This window comes from Eumetopias jubatus, unplaced genomic scaffold (genome assembly GCF_037043125.1).
Source record: "Eumetopias jubatus isolate StellerSeaLion01/CBP00866 unplaced genomic scaffold, mEumJub1_p1.0 scaffold_7, whole genome shotgun sequence".
Classification (NCBI taxonomy): domain Eukaryota; kingdom Metazoa; phylum Chordata; class Mammalia; order Carnivora; family Otariidae; genus Eumetopias; species Eumetopias jubatus.
This window is the reverse complement of record NW_028274813.1, coordinates 72,858,435-72,878,212: the sequence shown is the minus strand read 5'-3', so window position 1 is coordinate 72,878,212 and position 19,778 is coordinate 72,858,435. Positions and strand designations below refer to the sequence as shown.

The window sequence follows — 19,778 nt, the reverse complement described above, 5'->3', positions numbered from 1 at the left end:
ATGAGATCTTGCCATTTGCAACGACGTGGATGGAACTGGAGGGTGTTATGCTGAGTGAAATAAGTCAATCAGAGAAAGACATGTATCACATGACCTCACTGTTATGAGGAATTCTTAATCTCAGGAAAGAAACTGAGTGTTACTGGAGTGGTTGGGGGTGGGAGGGATGGGGTGGCTGGGTGATAGACATTGGGGAGGGTATGTGCTACGGTGAGCGCTGTGAATTGTGCAAGACTGTTGAATCACAGATCTGTACTTCTGAAACAAATAACGCAACATATTTTAAGAAAAAAGAAAAAGAAGAAGATAACAGGAGAGGAAGAAAAGGGGAGTATGTCAGAGGGGGAGCCGAACCATGAGAGATGATGGACTCTGAAAAACAAACTGAGGGTTCTAGAGGGGAGGGGGGTGGGGGGATGGGTTAGCCTGGTGATGGGTATTGAGGAGGGCACGTTCTGCATGGAGCACTGGGTGTTATGAACAAACAATGAATCATGGAACACTGCACCAAAAACTAATGATGTAATATATGGTGATTAACATAACAATAAAAAAATTAAAAAAAAACATAACATAATAAAATAAAATTTAAAAAAAAAAATAACCATCTCCTCACTTCACGGCTAGTCCAGAAGCAAATGAGAGCAAATTTTAGTGCCTCCAGGGGGCATATCACCAATTAGGCATGAAGCTTAAAGGGAAGAGGGCAGGGTGAGGGGCTGGTGAGAGGTCATGGTCAGCACACAGGCTCAGGTCAGGTGCCTCTGTTCCAGCCCACCCTGAAGCCCCCAAATGGCATGATGGAATGAACATGCATTCTCCAGTCTGAGAAGCCTCTTCTAGAGGGAAAGGAGAGAAGGTAGAGGGAAACAAAAGCCAAAAATACCTGGAGGGAAGCAGCCGCCCAGCCCGGTGCCGCCCACCCCTTGGAAGCTCAAGTTAAAGCTCCAAAAGTCAAAGTGGTGGCAACAGGTGACCAAGGACAGGACAGGGAGGCGAAGGTGAGCGTGACCTGGCTGGAGGCTGGTTGGGATTGGAATGTGGGCTGACTGTCTGGTGAGAAGGTGGCCTTCCATGGGGAGGCAGAGACCAGAGTGGAGGGAATGTGAAGGGGGCCCGGCGGGGGCCCTCAGGAAGACGCGAGGCTGGTCTGAGGGAGGTCACAAGGCTGAATATAAAGTGGATTCCAAAACGAGGGCGCTGGACTGCGGTAGAGGAGGTGGCCAGAATCCTTCCATGGGCATGAAGCTACTAGAGCAAGACAGGAGCGAGATGGATGCCCACGATCCTGAGCAGAGCCCCAGACACGGTGAGAGGGAAGCGCATCCAAGCGGCGCCGTGGGCTCCGAGCTAGCTTGAGAAGCGGGGAGGCACAGCTCCCAAGTCAAGGGCCCCCCCTTCCCTCAACACCAGTCCCTGCGAAGTGTTTTATAATAAGACCTGGAGGAAGAACAATGCCCTTCCATTGCCCCCCTAGCCCCAGCCTCAGCCCCAAGGGGAAGGGAAGGGAAGAGTGACGAGGGATGGGAGGCAGGGGCAGGAGGGGTCTACTGGGTCTTCTTATCTTCTGGGGGGTAGTAAAGAGGTGGCGGAAGCTGGTTCGTGGGCATGTAGACGTTATGTAAGTTGCCCGGGTTGTAATAGGCGCTGGCCGCTGCTTCTGCAGCCTTGGCTTCAGCTGCAGGAGTGGAGGGGACATCAGGGCCGCTGACTGGAGGTTCCATGGGCCCAAGGTAGGGTGGTGGTGGAGGCTGCACGTATCCCATGGCCCCGTCCATCATGGGAGGTCCTGGATAGAACTCAGGTGGGGGCGGTGGATAAGGGTAGCCAGGAGGGCAGGGGTACATTCCATTGGCAACGGGCGGGGGAAAGACATAGGCCCCGCTGGGCATGTGAGAATACCCATAGGCTCCATTGGGTGCTTTGCCTCGGGAGGCTTGAGATACCGCCTGTGGCATCCGCTGTCCAAACTCGATGGCGTTTACCTGCCATAAAGGTCAACTTGTATGACGCAGAGCCTTCCCAGCCACCTCCTGCTTCAGCCTGCACCGTTCCTTTGATGTAATTTGCTCCAAACACGGGCTGCTTGATCTCACAGTCCTTCATCAGATAAAACGGCATCATGAAGGACTGCATGGCATCCTTGCCTTTGGACAGAAAGATGACCCGGTACGGGGTAAGGTAGACGGTGCTTTCTTGGTCCCTTTGAAGGCCTCGGGCACGTTCTTAATGTCACTGAATGTAAGTTACACATGATCATAAGTCATCAGGATGCTCTCGGTGTTGTTGAGGATCACTCCGCCGCCCTCCGAGTGATTCTTGTTGAGCGCCATAGGCTCTCGGAGAAGGGCTATTTCAAAAATTTTAAGAAACATTTATAGTAGTTAATTGGAGCAACTATGCTCTAGACTGCGTTATCACCAGGAAGTTTCCAGGAACAGAGAAAGACACTGATCACTAGTCATGAAAAGAGCTCCAGTATATCGGTGAATCATAAAACCCTAGACGAGTTTGCACTCTTGCTACAGTGCATTGCTTAAATCAGGTGTCTAATAATTGCTCTGAATGGAATGGTGAAGCCACTATCCAGTGATCAGCTCCTGAATAGCAGTTTGGTCATCCATTATAATATATTTTCTTTCCTCTTTTGGTAAAAGAGCCAAACCTGCAATTATTTAATTCCTATTAGTTCCACTTGCATAAATAAAGAACCTGTTAAAGGGCATCTTAAAAAATTTCAAAGGCCTGGGAAGATGTCATTTGCTACCTTCTAGTCTCTCTTTCAAATTTTCTCTGACAACAATCTAGAGTGGCAAAAAAAAGGAAGAGGCTATTGCTAGCTTCGAGCTCTGTGTTCTAAACTATTAGTTCTTCCATGAACTTTTTTGATCCTTTTGAGATTTGTTTCATTATTTGTAAAGTGGGAGAGTGGTATCTTCTTTAATATTTTGTTGTACAATTTACCAATAGTGTATCCAAAGAGATTGGCAAGTAGCAGATGAGCAATTTAGGAGGGTATCTCAATAGGTACTGAAAAAGCATTTGACAAAATTCAGATCCATTCCTGAGAGAAACTCCCAGCAAATGTGGAACTGAAGGGAATTTGCTCACCTTAAAAAAAGGACTCACAAAAAATCTACATCAAAAGTCATACTTCGTGTTGAAAGAAAGTTAAATGCTTTCTCCTTAATTTCGGAAGTAAGGGAAGAATTTTGGTTCTCACTTGTATTTAATATTGAAGTAGATGCAATAAGGCACATGGAAGAAACAAAAGCCGTACAGTGTGGAAAGGAAGAACTTATCTTTATTAACAGCAGCATAATTGAGCAGAAAACTCAAGGGAATCTACAAAACAGCTACTAGAACAAACTGGTTTAACAAAATCAAATGTACAACTATCATATGATCCAGCCATTCTACTCCCAGATATGGATCCAAGAGAAATGAAAGCATACTGATACACAAATGTTCACAGTAGCTTTATTTGCAACAGTCCCACTGGGACTAATCGATATAGTCAGCAGCAGGTGAATAGACAAATTGTTTTATAGGCACATGATGGGATACTACACAACAGAAAGAAACAAACTCTTGATAATTGTGACCAATGAAGTATCTGAAAATAATTATGTTGAGAAGAGGCCAGACAAAAGAGTACATATGATTCCATTTATTGCAAAATTATAAAATACATGCACTAATTCATGACAGAAGCATTGCCTGGAAATGGGGGTGGGAGAGGGTTGAGCAAAGGATTACAAAGGGAGAAGAGGAAACATTTGGTGTGATGCTATGTTCATTATCTCCATTTTGCTGAGGGCTTTGCAAATACAAATATATGTCAAATCTTACAGAATTGATCACTTCAAATTGGACAGTTTATTTTTATGAAAAGCACACACTAATAAAGCCATTAATTATCCAAATACACTTTACAGTATCTTCCCTCAATGTTGTTCAAGTCTTCTTGTGTGCCACAAAATGCACAATATTTCCTGTGGGTTTTCATCGGTCTAAAACTATATATACATACATATATGTATATATTTTTACAGAAAGTTAAAGACAATGACTTTCTGCATCCATGTGCTATATTGTTTATTTTCAACCAGCATCATCCCAGCCTCTTTAGGATTCTCCCTGCATATCTGAACACAAGTTTGCAGCTGCTTGGTCTGAATTCCTTTTGAGGCAGGATCTGACAGTGTGATTTGGAAGGTGGAGGAGAAGGGAAGGGACACGGGAAACCAAATTTTCCAGGCCTGAATTTCTTACTGCAGTCTGCATCTGGGAAGCCTTTCCAATGTTGGTTCTGGAGTCATGAAGCTCCTCAACTTGAATGTGCAGAGAGAGGCCTCCAGGAAACAGCCTCCTGAGCTTTCATCTTCAGGTATAGAGATAAATGTTTACAGGGCTTTACAGAGGATATGCTCCTCTCCAGAACTTTATCCCGATGATCCTGATTCCTTACCTTGTGGAAAAAATTATTTGATTAACCTTTGGGAACAAAATGTGACAGATGGATGGTAATAGAAATCATCCTTGAGGGATGCCTGGGTGGCTCAGTTGGTTAAGCAGCTGCCTTCGGCTCAGGTCATGATCCTGGGGTCCTGGGATTGAGCCCCAAGTTGGGCTCCCTGCTCAGCAGGGAGTCTGCTTCTCCCTCTTCCTCCCCCTGTTCCTTCTTTCTTCCTCAAATAATAAATAAAATCTTTTTAAAAAAAGAAAGAAAGCATCCTTGAGGCTAACTTTGTTAAGAGTATATGATTATTATTTGTTGCCTGAGTCACATAAAATAGTCGTCTTATGTTGGAGTCAACAGAACAGGGAGAGCATAAGATAATAATCACAGATCAGGGAGCCTGATGCGTGGCTCGATCCCAGGACCCTGGGATCATGACATGAGCTGAAGGCAGAGGCTTAACTGACTGAGCCACCCAGGTGCCCCCCAACTCTTGGTTTTGGTTCAAGTTATGATCTCAGGGTCGTGAGATTGAGTCCTGCATCAGGCTGCAAGCGTGGAGTCTGCGTACCCTCTCCCTCTCCCTTTACCCCTCCCCTCGCTCTCTCTTCTCTCTCTCTCTCAAATAAATAAATAAATCTTTTTAAAAAAGAATCTGAGATCATTCTGTGGGATTCAACTTCATTTATGATGTATCTTCTGTCTAGAATTCATATATTCCACCATTGAATGATTCTGATTTTCCGGAATATTTGACTATTAAAATTATTGACTATAAAATAGTGTAATTTTCTTCTGAAAACCTTTATTAAAAAGATAGTATTCCTTGCATTTGGTATTATTTTGGACCCAGTAAATACTGTATATCAATTAAAGGCCATTTGTTCATTATTTTTGTTAAATGTAACAAATATTTAGTGAGTGCTTAAAAAATTACAGTCATAGTTCTAAATAATGGGGCACAGTACCAAAAACACAGAATCACTAGCAAAGACCTGGCTTCCTATTACGTTTTCTGTGTTCAACCCCAGCCCCTTTTCTGGCAGTCAGCGGGTTATAGCCTGGCCCACATGGATACATGAGAATATGAAGTACTGCAGTAAAATCCTTTAGAAGATTGTTATCTTCCCAGCTACAGAAATTCCCTGGGATGCTGTGTTAAAGAACTTCCATATCAGGTAGTGTCTTAAGAACAAATGGACCTGAGAGGTCAGGATTGCTGTTGTTCAGACTTCCAAGGGCCACCTGAAGACTGACATGTGCCTCATGAATCAGGGATGAAACAGATTGCTGCTGACTTTGGGAGGCCTCTGGCCAACATGCACGCATTTCAGTCCCTGTCCACCAGGGGGTGCAGCTTCCTACCACAATCACATTTCCTGTGTGAAATGTGGGCTTCCACTGATCATTTCTCTGTCCCTCCAATGTTTCTTCATGGTAAGAATGAAGAACATTATTTAGGTGACACTCCAGAGATGAAGTGTTCTCCAGGCTTCGTGACTGTGGTACTCTTAATGCTTGGTACGTAAAATGCCTCTTAAAACTTGGATTCTTTTTTTGCATTGTCAGCAAAACATTTAACTATAATTTTATCCAAGAACTTTACGCCCAAGGTGACAAGGTCTCTTTTCTTTTTCCTCAGAACAAACCCATGGAGACTCAGTGACCCAAACGGAGGGCCAAGTGACCCTCTCAGAAAAGGCTTCCCTGACGGTGAACTGTACTTTTTCAACGACATGGTCCCCCACTCTTTTTTGGTATGTCCAGTATCCAGGGGAAGGTCCAGAACTCCTCCTGAAAGCCTCGAGGGACAAGGAGACGAAACACAACAAAGGTTTTGAAGCCACCCTCGACAGCAAATCCAAATCCTTCCACTTGGAGAAAGGCTCAGTGCAAGCGTCAGATTCAGCTGTGTACTACTGTGCCATGAGTGACACAGTGACGGGGACTGCAGGGGGAGCTGAGCACAAACTCTGAGCAGAACAGGGGCCTGGGTGCTGAGCGTCTCTGCCTGATCCACTCTGGTTCCAGCACAGTCTGTGGTTGTTTGTCCTTCAGTGTCTGCTTGATACAAAATCATACAAAGGATCAGAGCATAGGAACCAGAAGTAACATCCCCCAACCCCAGCTGTTCCCTAGTGACACTGAGAACAGTTTGATGCCAAGAGTTCCTCAGCCAGGGCATAAGTAATTTCAAGGTAAAATCACATGACAATGAAGTGGTCTCTTGCTCATCCTTGCAGTGAACGTCCAGCCCCACAAGTTGTTCAGGGCACCCTGGTGGGTATTGCTGTGTCTTATGACAGTTTTAGAGACACACGGTGTGCCTGAGAAGGTGGTGATGCCCAATGTCTTCCTGACAGAGTATGGCAGGAGTGGTGATGGGAGAGCTTCAGCCCCAAACCAGGATTTAGTAGAGAAAGAAGGGAAGGGAAGAAAGGAGGAAGAACACATGAACCTGAGCAAGGAAAAGAGAGGCCAGTGACCTCTGCCCTGCTTTCTATTTTAGTGAATCAGGTGGCAGACTCAGGCTGATATTCAACATGAAGAGGTGTGGGCTGAATCAGAATGGTAGAAGTGGCTCATGTCCTGGCCAGCTAAATAGATCAGTTGGCTTTCTGACAGTAGGAACTCAAATGAGATTGTTCTCTGTGCCCAGGAAATACGGTGAGAGAAAATGCTCTTGCACTGATGGTTCCTCACAATATAGATAGATAGGTGACACTGGGAGGGAAATCCTATAGATTTCTCTAACTCATGTTTTGCAACCTCTCACAGAGAGTCACAAATCATGGGACTGGGAGAATGTATGGGAGTCAGTGAAGTTGTGTAATGAATAACAGAAAAGCAGTGTCTATATTGCAGTGCAAGACTTTGCCAAAAAAGTTGCAATCTTCTTTATTTTTTAAAACATTTTTAAAGATTTATTTATTTATTTTAGAGTGAGAGATAGCCAGAGCATGTGGGGGAAGGGGTTCGGGGATAGGGGGTGCGGGAGGGGGAGGGAAAATCTCAAGCAGACTCCTCATTGAGCAGGGAACCTGACATGGGGTTTGATTTCATAATCCTGAGATCATGACCTGAGCTGAAAGCAAGAGTCAGTCGCTTAACGACCCGAGCCACCCAGGTGCTCTATGATCTTTTTAAATTATTATCTACTTCAGTAGATTTTTTGAATGAGCTATGATCAGAATATTATTACATTTCCTTCTATATTAATATATATTCTTGGTTTAATGAATTTTTTTGTTTAGTTGGTTTAAAATATAAACTTTCTTGAAAACTCTATAAATATAAACACATGTCAAAATGTACTTCAAACAATTCAAAGGGGTATATAATAAGAATTTCCCCCTGACATTTGGATAAAATGGTAGACTGGGGTGCTGGCTGGCTTAGAACGTAGAACTGCTACTCTGCGTCTCGTGGTTGTAAGTTCGAGCCCCATGTTGGGTGTTGAGACTGCTTAAAAATAAAGTATTAAAAAAAACCCCATGGTAGATTAATAATGCATGTTTACCTCTTGATTTTTCTAAAACTCTATTAAGAAGATAGTAAAGACATCTGAAAGGGCAGAAAGCTGCAAACACAGAGAGAAATAGGAAAGAAGCTATCAGCAGGCAATGACGGTCAACCAGCTTTAGAAAATGAGCTGTATATGGAGAAAGGCAAACTTGCATGAAAGACTAGATAAGGAGAAACCCGGGCCTAGTCCGGAAGCACCTCAGTGTGTGCCGTGCCCTCTGGAAAGGGTCAGGGAAAAGAAGAACCACATATTTTTGGATAATTGAGGAAGATGGTGTTGCCTATGTTGCTGGGTGTGTACGTGTGTGTGTGTGTGCGTGTGTGTGTGTGTGTGTTGAAGGTATTGGGGTGGAGGGAATAAACTATGTGGGCCACGTGAGAAAATTTTAAGTCACAGAACAACCATGCACTCCACGGCCCTTTATAAGAAACAGTGATCACTTCTAAACCCAGCACAAGACTGCAAGTTGGTCTTTGAGGAATTGAGAAGAGCACATAAAAACTTTCCCCACATCTTGTGTATTACTAAGCTTTTTGATTTTTGCTCACCAGTTCAACTTTCCTTTACTTAAAGAAGTTCTTTCTTTCCTCCCTGTAACCCCTGGCAACCACTGATGTTTTTACTGTCTCCATAGTTTTACCTTTTCCAGAATGTCGTATAGAGGGTACCAAACAGAATGCAGCCTTTTCAGATTGGCTTCTTTCACTTAGAAATATGCATGTAATTTTCTTCCACATCTTCCCATGGCTTAATAGCTCATTTCTTTTTAGCACTGAATCAGATTCCCTTGTCTGGCTGGACCATAGTTTACTTACCCTTTCTTCTACTGAGGACATCTTGGTTGCTTTCATGTTTTGGCAATTATGAATAAAGCTGCTACAAACATTTGTGTGCAAGTTTTTGTGTAGGCAGAAGTTTTCCAGCCATTTGGGTAAACATTAAAGATTGTCATTGCTAGATCCTACGGTAGGAGTCTGTTTAGCTGTGTGAGAACCTGCTACTCTTGTATTCCAATGTGGCGGTACCATTGTGTATTCCTGTCAGCCAGGAATGAGGTTTCTTGTTGCTGGACATCCTTGCTGGTGTTAAAATAAAAACCAAACAGAGCAGCCTCAAAAATTCCCTGGGCAAAGATCACTTCCAAAATCAGTTTAGTCCTACAAATAAAGCTTAATTTAGTTTATTTTGTCAGACCAACTTGACCTGCAAATTTTTTTGCTCTGCCTCTGGAAATTATAAGCAAAACTTGAACTGTTTCCCAAGTTTGATCACAGGTACCCACTAAGCAATTTCTGATATCATTTAGAGCAACTCTGATACTATAACCAATCACCGTGAAGAAGATACACTGCTGGTCTCCTCACTATACGAACTGCTTTCTAACAATATACTGCTGAGCCTCATTCCATGTTTTGGTGAGTGCTCCCAGTTCATGAGCTCCCTTTTTTATGTGTGCAACATGACACTTTTACTAATTACTACTTTGGTGAAATTCACTGGATTGACCTGGGCTATTTCTGAGTTTTTGACACCAGCTTTTGGTGGTGTTAGTGTTTTGGATTTTGACCATTCTGACAGGTGAGACTGTGGTGTCTTATTTTTTTTTTTTTAATTTAATTTGTATTGTGTAAAGAACACTTACCATGAGATTTAGCCTCTTAAAATTTAGGTGTACAATACATGACTGTTGGTATGGGTAAAACGTTGTACAGCAACTCTCTATTCTTTCATCTGCTGGATCAGTAACTCCCCATTACCCAATAGCCAGAGCCCATGGCAACCTCTATTTTGACTCACTCTTTGATTCTATGAATTTGACTATCATAGATACCACATTTAAGTGGAATCATGCATTATTTGTTTTACTCTGACTGGCTTATTTCAGTTACCATAATGTCCTCAAGATTCATCTGTATGGTTTCATATTGTCGGATTTCCTTTTTCTTTTTCTTCTTAAGGCTGAATAGTACTCCACTTATGTATATAGCACATTTTCTTTATCCATTCATCTGTTGTTGGGCATTCAAGTTGTTTCCCCATCTTGGCTATTGTGAACAGTGCTGCAATGAACATAGGAGTGCTTATTATCTCTTTAAGATCCTGATTCAAATTCTTTTTGATATGTACTCAGAAGTGGGATTACTGAATTATACAGTAGTTCTCTTTTTAACTTTTTGAAGAAACTCTATATTGTTTTCCATGGTTGCAGCATTGTGCGTTCCCACCAACAGTGTGCAAGTGTTCCAATCTCTTCACATCCTCGACAACACCTGCATTTTTTGTTTTGATAATGGCCATTATTTTTTTAAAAATATAAAGTATGGATGATATCAAAGAATTGACTGTAAATGTAGAGGCAAATACATTGAGATAGTCATCATTAAAAAGGAACAAGAAAATCACACATGTTTATAATATGTGCTTTTTTCTCCCACCGTTAAGTTGTGGCTAGTACCAACATTTTAAACACTGAAGTACTTAATAGGATGGTGCTTTTTCACATATTGCATGACTGTGCGAGGTGATAATTCTTTGGGGCTTTGATTGCATTTTCCTGATAATCAGTGACATTGAGTGTTTGCTCACATATTTGTTGGCCATTTGAATGTCTTCTTTAAAGAAATGTCTATTTTAGTCCTTACAACATTATTAATTGGTTTACTAATTTTTTAAAAAACTTATTTTAGGAGTTATTTTATTGTTTGGATATTAACCCCTTATTATATATGTGGTTTGCAAATATTTTCTCCCACTCGGTAGGATGACTTTTGATGCTGTTGATTGTTTTCCTTGCTATGCTGAGTTTTTTAGTTTAATTTTTTTTTTTTTTTAGCCTTTGTCTTTTCTTTCTTAGAGCTTCCCTTTGTGAGAGTTAACTAGTTTGCTAGCTAGGTGTTCTCTTAGACACATTTTGACTATGTCTTTGGCGGAACTGACATTTCTTTGTGTTTTCTCTTTGGGTGTGGATTTAACAGGTGAGGAGGGGGCTTTAGACTTTGCACACTGGGACAGCAGGAAAATACCATGCTATCTGCTCACATTTGTTGGTTGTCTTCTTTTAGGTTTGTATCTTAAGCAATATGGATAAATAGTTTTAAATTTTGATTCAATTCAATAATTTCTTTTTTTTAAGATTTTATTTATTTATTTGACAGAGAGAGACAAAGCAAGAGAAGGAACACAAGCAGGGGGAGTGGGAGAGGGAGAAGCAGGCTTCCCGCCGAGCAGGGAGCACGATGCGGGGCTCGATCCCAGGACTCTGGGATCATGACCTGAGCCGAAGGCAGACGCTTAACGACTGAGCCACCCAGGAGCCCCCAATAATTTCTTTTAATCTATGTTTTGATTACTGAATATTTGAACTTATTTCTAATATTTTGGTTTTGCTCTATATGATTTTGCTTCTTTTTTTTCTCTTCTGTTACATTGATAGAATTTTCTCTTTTTCTCTGCTGATTTGGGAAAAGTAAAGTGTCCTTCTGTATTATTGACAATATTTTCAAATTGTGTGTACATTTTTTTCTCTGTTTAGTTTTATTCCGTAATATTTTTTCCTTGTATATACCACTGCTTCTGCTTGGGGATGTTTTTTCTCTTGCTGATTTACTATATTTAGAAAACCTCTGTGGCTGTTGGTTGGAGTAAACTATACACTATCTCTATATCAGAATTTCAGAAAGAGTTTATCAAATGATAAACTACCATTGCAATGTACATTAAGAAAAACAATAGAAAAAGAAAACCTTCCAACACAATAATCAGAACATGAATTCTCTTCCTTCTTCCTCAAACCCTTTGCTCTTGACTATCCTCGACCTGGAGTAATTTTCACCTGCTTATTCCTTCAGTTCTTCCTAGTCTCTGTTCCTAGCAAAACATGTGCTCATGTGGGGAATACTTAATAACCTTTACTGTAGTGGAATATTTCAGCAATTAAGAAATAATCTTAACCTTTAATCAATAGAGAAAAAGATGTATAAATGGAAGTATACCCACAATATGGAATATAATGGAACAGAAGGATGTGTAGGGGTTAATCTAATAAGACCACAGGATTTACAATTGAGATTATAAAGTTACAGAAAGGTATACTCAGCAGGTATATTTGCATTATAATAAAGTATAAATAAAATACTATATATTTTTGGGTGATTCAAATCTAGTAAAACATCTGGAAAACCAACTCCAAATTGTCAAGAGGAAGAAAGTATTAGGGTAATAAATGATCTAAGGGTCAGAATTGGGAATGGTAGTCAAAATTTTAGTCTATAGGTAGTGTTTTATTACTTTTAATAATTCATATATATACAAGTTCCTCCTATTTTAATAAGTAATAATAATTACTTATTAAAAGTAATAAAAATCATAAATGCCATCATAAAGACCTATCCATATTCTCTTCTATCCTTGAGACCAAAAAGGGGAAAGGAGAGCATGACTACCTTTTCGTAAGATTTTGTCCAAGGACCTAATGCATATGTATTTCTCCCTCCTCTTGGATCAGATGGTTTTTAGTTTCCACTCTTCTTATGGTCCCACTCTTTGACTGTATTATAATTATGTATATTTTTGTCTTTCCAAGTTATTAACAGTGACTCCACAGTGCACAGAGGTATAACTCTTGATCTCCACATTCTCACTTTACACCTCACTCTGATGTAAGAGGTAATTTGTTTTGACTGATTGCTGCCTTGATGCACATGAGTCCCTCAGAGGCACAGGCTAAGAGAAGAGCATTTCCCCAGTAAGTTCAGTAGAGACGTGACCACAAGACGGCAGCGCACCTGTGCTGATGCAGAACACGTGGAGGGTTCATTTTAGTGCCTCTGATTGACTAGGCTATGGCAGAGGCAGAGTCTTTTTCTTATTGGCTGGTAGACAATGTGGGAAAGGACTCTGTTAGAGGAAAGAAGGGACGGCCTGATAAGAGAAGGAGCTGAGCTGGCTGGAGGCTGCAATTCTGAAGCTGATCTTAACGGGAGGAACCATGAAGACATCCACAGGAGCTTTAATCATGTTCTCATGGCTGCAGCTGAACTGTGAGTTGAGCAAGTATGGGAACCAGAGTATATTAGTGGATATTCTTTAGAAGTCAAGACTGGCTTTACTCAGGTTTCCTTCAGTTAGTGTAGAAGAAGAGAATTCTGAAGCAGAATAACCTGGAATCTCTTCTCCTTTCTCTGACCTTTTCTTTCGGCACAGGGTTCAGCCAAGGAGAGAAGGTGGAGCAGCATCCTTCTACCCTGAGTGTGCAGCAGGGAAGCAGCTCTGTTATCAACTGCAGTTATTCAGACAGTACCTTCATCTACTTCCCTTGGTATAAGCAAGAGTTTGGAAAAGGTCCCCAGCTCCTTATAGACATTCGTTCAAACACGGCCAAAAAAGAAGACCAAAGACTCACTGTTTTTTTGAATAAGATGGCCAAACATCTCTCCCTGCACATCGCAGACACCCAGCCTGAAGACTCAGCTGTGTACTTCTGCGCAGCAAGCACACATTGCTTCCCAGGCACCTGCTGCCTGCACTCAAACCTGGGTGTGGGGCAGCCCCCTGTCCTTTGACACAGATCTTCAAGTATAGTTTTTGTGCTATTTATCTGTAGGTGGAAGCTAATGTATTAGACATTAAAAGCATATAATAAGACTATTAGGATGGGGATGACCTAGACAGGTTTAGAACATTTTGTTGGATGACTGTTTTTTAATGGATTCTTGAATGGAGTTAGTAATGTTTTATTATGTTTTATTTTGAAATTCAGGTAGGATTCTTATTTTAAAGATTTTATTTATTTGTCAGAAAGAGAGGGCGTTAGAGAGTAAGCACAAGCAGGGGGAGTGGCAGGCAGAGGGAGAAGCAGGCTCCCCGCTGAGCAAGGAGCCCGATGCCGGACTCTATCCCAGGACCCTGGGATCATGACCTGGGCCAAAGGCAGATGCTTATCCGATGAGCCCCCCACACGTCCCTGAAATTCAGGTTTTGAGATGACTTTACATTTGCTATTCAGAGTCCTCTGCTATAAATAACCACTAATACAGTCCTTATTATGGATGGGCACTTAATATTGTGTTTCAAAGGTAGCATTTATGATTTTTCTGATTCTAAAACATCACATGCAAAACATAGAAATATGGAAAGTAGAAATATGAAAGTGATAACTCTGTAATTAGATAATATTGCTAATATTCCTTTTAGTCTCTACAAATACTTATTAGAATTACATTCATGATTTTTTCACTTTATGGATTTTGATTTGAGCATTCCCCACTTCATCAATTCTTTCCCTCAAAGATCTTCTTTTTTTAATTTTATTTTTTAAGTTTTCATTTAACATGTGTTTTAAAATAGCTCTGTGAGGTATTTTCATTAATTATGGTTTCATATTAATTTTGTTCCTCTCTATTTGGGGCAGATGTTGACTGCCCAAAATTTCTATGTGCTTTGATCACTTTCTTGTTCAGAAATTGTGTCACTGGTTTTCCTTTAGAGCCCAGGGATGGTATGTACTATTTGTGTGTTTGAGGGAAATTAAGATAGGGAGTGATTTGACAATGTGAGCTTCAGATAAAACTCAGAAATTTATTCTCATTTACAAAATTTTGTAAGTCTCTTTTCACAATTACCCACTCATAGAATTTAGGAGACAGAATTTTGAATTTCATTCACTGCTATATTTTCAGTAAGTAGCACAAACTTTTTCACATAATTAATTATCAGTAGATGTTAAAGAAAGAAGGAAGGAGAATTCTGAGAATACTTACTCATAATTTTAATTTAAGCTTTCTGATTGAATTAAATTCATAAATTGATTTGTGAAAAGAAATGTCCTCATTCCGTATATCTGATAATTTGATTGCTTTGCAACATACTGTTTCTTTCCACTTATATGTGTCTCTTTCTTAATAATGCTCAGTTGTCTTTTTGATTCGTTCTCCCGTATCCCTGACTCTTACCTGGATCTAAAGCCTGAAGCTAGAGACAAGCCTTGTGTGTACTCCTAGCCACGGCTCAGCTCCAGACACGCTTCTTCACTGACAACAAGAAATATGCAGTAGATTATGTTCCCTTCTCAATTCCTGCAGCCGCTGCTGACCTTAGTAACATCATCAATAAATTGCTGGAGGCCAAAAATGAGTTCCACAAACATGTGGAGTTCGACTTCCTTATCAAGGGCCAGTTTCTGCGAATGCCCTTGCTCAAACACATGGAACTGGAAAACATCTCATCAGAAGAGGTTGTGGAATTGGAATATGTGGAGAAGTATACTGCCCCTCAGCCAGAGCAATGCATGTTCCATGATGACTGGATCAGTTCTGTCCGAGGGGCAGAGGAATGGATCTTGACTGGTTCTTATGATAAGACTTCTTGGATCTGGTCCTTGGAAGGGAAGTCAATAATGACAATTGTGGGACATACAGACGTTGTAAAAGATGTGGCCTGGGTGAAAAAAGATAGTTTGTCTTGCCTACTACTGAGTGCTTCTATGGATCAGACGATTCTCTTATGGGAGTGGAATGTGGAGAGAAACAAAGTGAAAGCCCTGCACTGCTGCAGAGGCCATGCCAGAAGTGCAGATTCTATAGCTGTTGACAGCATGGGAACTAAGTTTTGCAGTGGCTCCTGGGATAAGATGCTAAAGATCTGGTCTACAGTTCCTACAGATGAAGAAGATGAAATGGAGGAATCCACAAATCGACCAAGAAAGAAACAGAAAACAGAGCAGTTGGGACTAACAAGGACTCCCATAGTGACCCTCTCTGGCCACAAGGAAGCAGTTTCTTCGGTTCTATGGTCAGATGCTGAAGAAATCTGCAGTGTATCTTGGGACCACACAATTAGGGTGTGGGATGTAGAGTCTGGCAGTCTTAAGTCAACTTTGACAGGAAATAAGGTGTTTAATTGTATCTCCTATTCTCCACTTTGTAAACGTTTAGCATCTGGAAGCACAGATAGGCATATCAGACTGTGGGATCCCCGAACTAAAGATGGTTCTTTGGTGTCGCTGTCCCTAACCTCACATACAGGCTGGGTCACGTCATTAAAGTGGTCTCCTACCCATGAGCAGCAACTGATTTCAGGTTCTTTAGATAATATCGTCAAACTGTGGGATACAAGAAGTTGTAAAGCTCCTCTCTATGATCTGGCTGCTCATGAAGACAAAGTTCTGAGTGTAGACTGGACAGACACTGGGTTACTTCTGAGTGGAGGAGCAGACAATAAATTGTATTCCTACAGATATTCACCTACTACTTCTCATGTGGGGGCATGAAAGTGAATGATAAATTTGACTGCAGAGATTGTTTCTGTAAATGAAATTGATAAAGAAGCCTCAGATTACATCAGTGACGTTTCAGAAAGCAGCCTCTTTAAGTTTATATGATGTTTTCACCCTTGATAATAGCTATCACTGTCTATTTCTTTATTTTATATTTATTATACAATAGTTTATGTTGTTAAAATTTAAATGTGACCTGCTCTCTCTGCCATATGCAAACTCTTGAAAGTAAACTGAGTTTTTTTATTTTCTTTTATAGGTATTGGTTTGAATTAAGATTTGCTTTTGAAATGCTGTAAAAGCATATATTAAAAATATAGTAATTATCCAGATTTTTATTTCTGATGGGCAAACAAGTTTTCCAATGTTAGTTTAAAAAAAGTATCTTAAGGAAACTAATAAATTCTAATAGAGAAAAAATTAGAAATACAATTTGCTTTAGGTAAAATAGTGATGTCTAACTATAATAAGACTTTGTGGGTATTCAGAGCATTAAAACATGTAGGTGCTGCCAATTAAGAGTTTGTTGAAATATTCTAAGTGAAGTACTTTGTACTAGAGCTATGTTAGAATCCTTTAGAAATTGCATACAGATTTCATGGTAACCAGGAATCTTTTTCCCCAACCTATCCATGTATAGAATAGAATCTTTAGGCAAAACCTTTCAGTCAGTATTAGATAATAAACATTCTATAAATTTTATATCATTAGCATTTATCTTAATGGATATGTTATATTCCAAATATTTAAAGTAAATGTCTTCTTAAAGTGTGAAAAAAATAATGCTCAGTTGTTTGAAGATAATTCAATTTATTCTTGGACTTGTAATTCTTTATCATTATTATAATGAAAACCTTCCTTCTGAGCTATATGGGAAAATTTTATATGCATGTATCAGCCACCTTACTATTTTTTTAAAGATTTTTATTTATTCATTTGTGACAGAGACAGAGAGAGAACAAGCAGGGGGAGAGGCAGAGGGAGAGGGAGAAGCAGACTCCCTGCTGAACAAGGAGCCCGATGCGGGACTCGATCCCAGGACTCTGGGATCATGACCTGAGCTGAAGGCAGACGCTTAACCATCTGAGCCACCCAGGCTCCCCTCAACTACCTTACTATTATTAGTAGATTGCACGAAGGCATTTGGACGAATGACTAATGTCGAGATGATGTGTTACCAACCTCCCTGCCACGTGTTCACGTTTGATTGAATTAAACATTACTAACTACAACCTTCTTTTTTTAAAAAAAGTAATTTTCAACAGTCTTGCACCACAGATCTGTACTTCTGAAACAAATAGCGCAACATATTTTAAGAAAAAAGAAAAAGAAGAAGATAGCAGGAGAGGAAGAATGAAGGGGAGTAAGTCAGAGGGGGAGACGAACCAGGACAGACGATGGACTCTGAAAAACAAACTGAGGGTTCTAGAGGGGAGGAGGGTAGGGGGATGGGTTAGCCTGGTGATGGGTATTAAAGAGGGCACATTCTGCATGGAGCACTGGGTGTTATGAACAAACAATGAATCATGGAACACTACACCAAAACAAATGATGTAATGTATGGTGATTAACATAACAATAAAAAATTTAAAAAAAGTAATTTTCTAGTGCCGCAGAGAAATCAATGGAATGAAACAAAATGAGTAAATATTTAATTCCCTCATTCTCCCACCCCTGCTCAAGGGTAGGCTCCTTTCAAGGGCCCTCCAAGTCTTCGTAACTAACGATGGATGTAATTGGCAATTGTTACGGTGACAGTGCTTCCTCTTAGCTGAGTTATGATTGCTGGGTATTTGGTAACTGGCTTTCTCTTACTGGGGAAGTCCTCAGATTAAATTCAGTTTATCACATCTGACCAAAGGAGGTTAGTACTGTAGCCCAACATGTCAACGGGCTTGATTCTTTCCCTCCTTGTACCACCAGCTCCTGTACCGTAGAAGGAAGATGACTCTTGATTGGTCCGTTTCCTCCAAGACTGAAGATGGAGTCAGAAGGAAGCATGCTTCTCTATTATTAGTTTATTTCTTCTTAAATCAATTAGAAGTGAGAGAGAACATGCAGTTTCTATATGCTTGATCATATTTTGGTGAGAATTGATGCCGTGGAAGAAAACAAGTACTTTAGCCAGAGTGTGCATGAGTACATAGCTCTGATCCAGACACATTCAGGCTTTCAACCTTCAGCATGGTTGGATATTTGTTTCCTACTTCCTGGGACAATGTGGTACAAACTTTAAGGCCTTCTCTTGATCCTGTGAAGCCAGACTGGGTGCTGAGAGTCTCCCTTTTGTTTGCTTTCTCTAGGACAGTGCTGACTGCATATGTGTGATTTCTCTCAATCTGGCAGAGTGGAGATGCTTTCTGCACATGCTCGCTCGCTGCTTACAAAACCTCACTCTTGTTGCTGTCCTGTGTGTGCTGGTGTCAGGCCGTAGGTTGGGTGATGTATGGTTGAGGAACTGAGTGTTGTATGTGCCCATGGACCATTTGTGGGGGTCTGCAAGAAAGCCATCTCCAGTGGCTCATGAACAGATTCCTAATGGAGGCTGTGCCATGGTTTGTAGGGTCCCTGTTGGTTTACTGCCCCCCGAGAGCCCTGGGTGGCTCAGTCGTTAAGCGTCTGCCTTCAGCTCAGGTCATGATCCCAGGGTCCTGGGATCGAGCCCCGCATCAGGCTCCCTGCTCAGCGGGAAGCCTGCTTCTCCCTCTCCCACTCCCCCTGCTTGTGTTCCCTCTCTCGCTGTGTCTCTCTCTGTCAAATAAATAAATAAAGTCTTAAAAGAAAAAAAACAGTGAACCATAATTTTCAGTAAGCACCATTCAGGTAGAAAGAATAAGACAATCTTCCCCCTTTGATAGGCTACTTTCAGGCCGAATACCACATTTTTCTAAAGATGCTAATAGCTAGGATAGTTCTGCATCTACTTCTTTTTTTTTTTTTTTTTTTTTTGGCTTTCTTATTCTTAGCCTTTATTTTTGGCTTTCATTTGATTTTAAAGAGCATTTCAATACTCACTAGACCGGTCACATCTTGCCTCTCCCTCCTTTTCTCTTGTTTGTTTGTTTGTTTTCCCCTCAAGAATCTTCTTTGCTTAGCATTCTTGGAGAAAGCTTAGCCTACCTCATCAGAGGGGGGTAAATGGTTCTTATGATTCAGAGGCACTGAGGACGACAGATGAGAGCAAGGAACTTCCATTACTCATACCAGGTTGAACACCATAGAATCGCCTATTGGACCATTTTTGACCTATACAAATAAATTCATATGGTTTAAACTAATATGTAGGGGTTTGAGGCTCATATTCATACAGTGAACCATAATTTTCAGTAAGCACCATTCAGGTAGAAAGAATAAGACGATCTTCCCCCTTTGATAGGCTACTTTCGGGCCGAATACCACATTTTTCTAAAGATGCTAATAGCTAGGACAGTTCTGCATCTACTTCTGTAACCCTCACTTCAGTTCCATGAGGTGGGATTTATGACTCCTGTTTCACATATTGGAATAGTGAGGCTCAG

At 40.9% G+C, this 19,778-nt stretch overlaps 2 pseudogenes; one reads left to right on the top strand and one right to left on the bottom strand.

Moving 5' to 3' along the window:
- Window positions 1–1,478: 1,478 nt before the first annotated feature.
- Window positions 1,479–2,344, bottom strand: LOC148163918 (WW domain-binding protein 2 pseudogene; annotated as a pseudogene).
- Window positions 2,345–15,084: 12,740 nt separating this feature from the next.
- On the top strand, window positions 15,085–16,459 carry LOC114204031 (ribosome biogenesis protein WDR12 pseudogene; annotated as a pseudogene).
- Window positions 16,460–19,778: the final 3,319 nt, after the last annotated feature.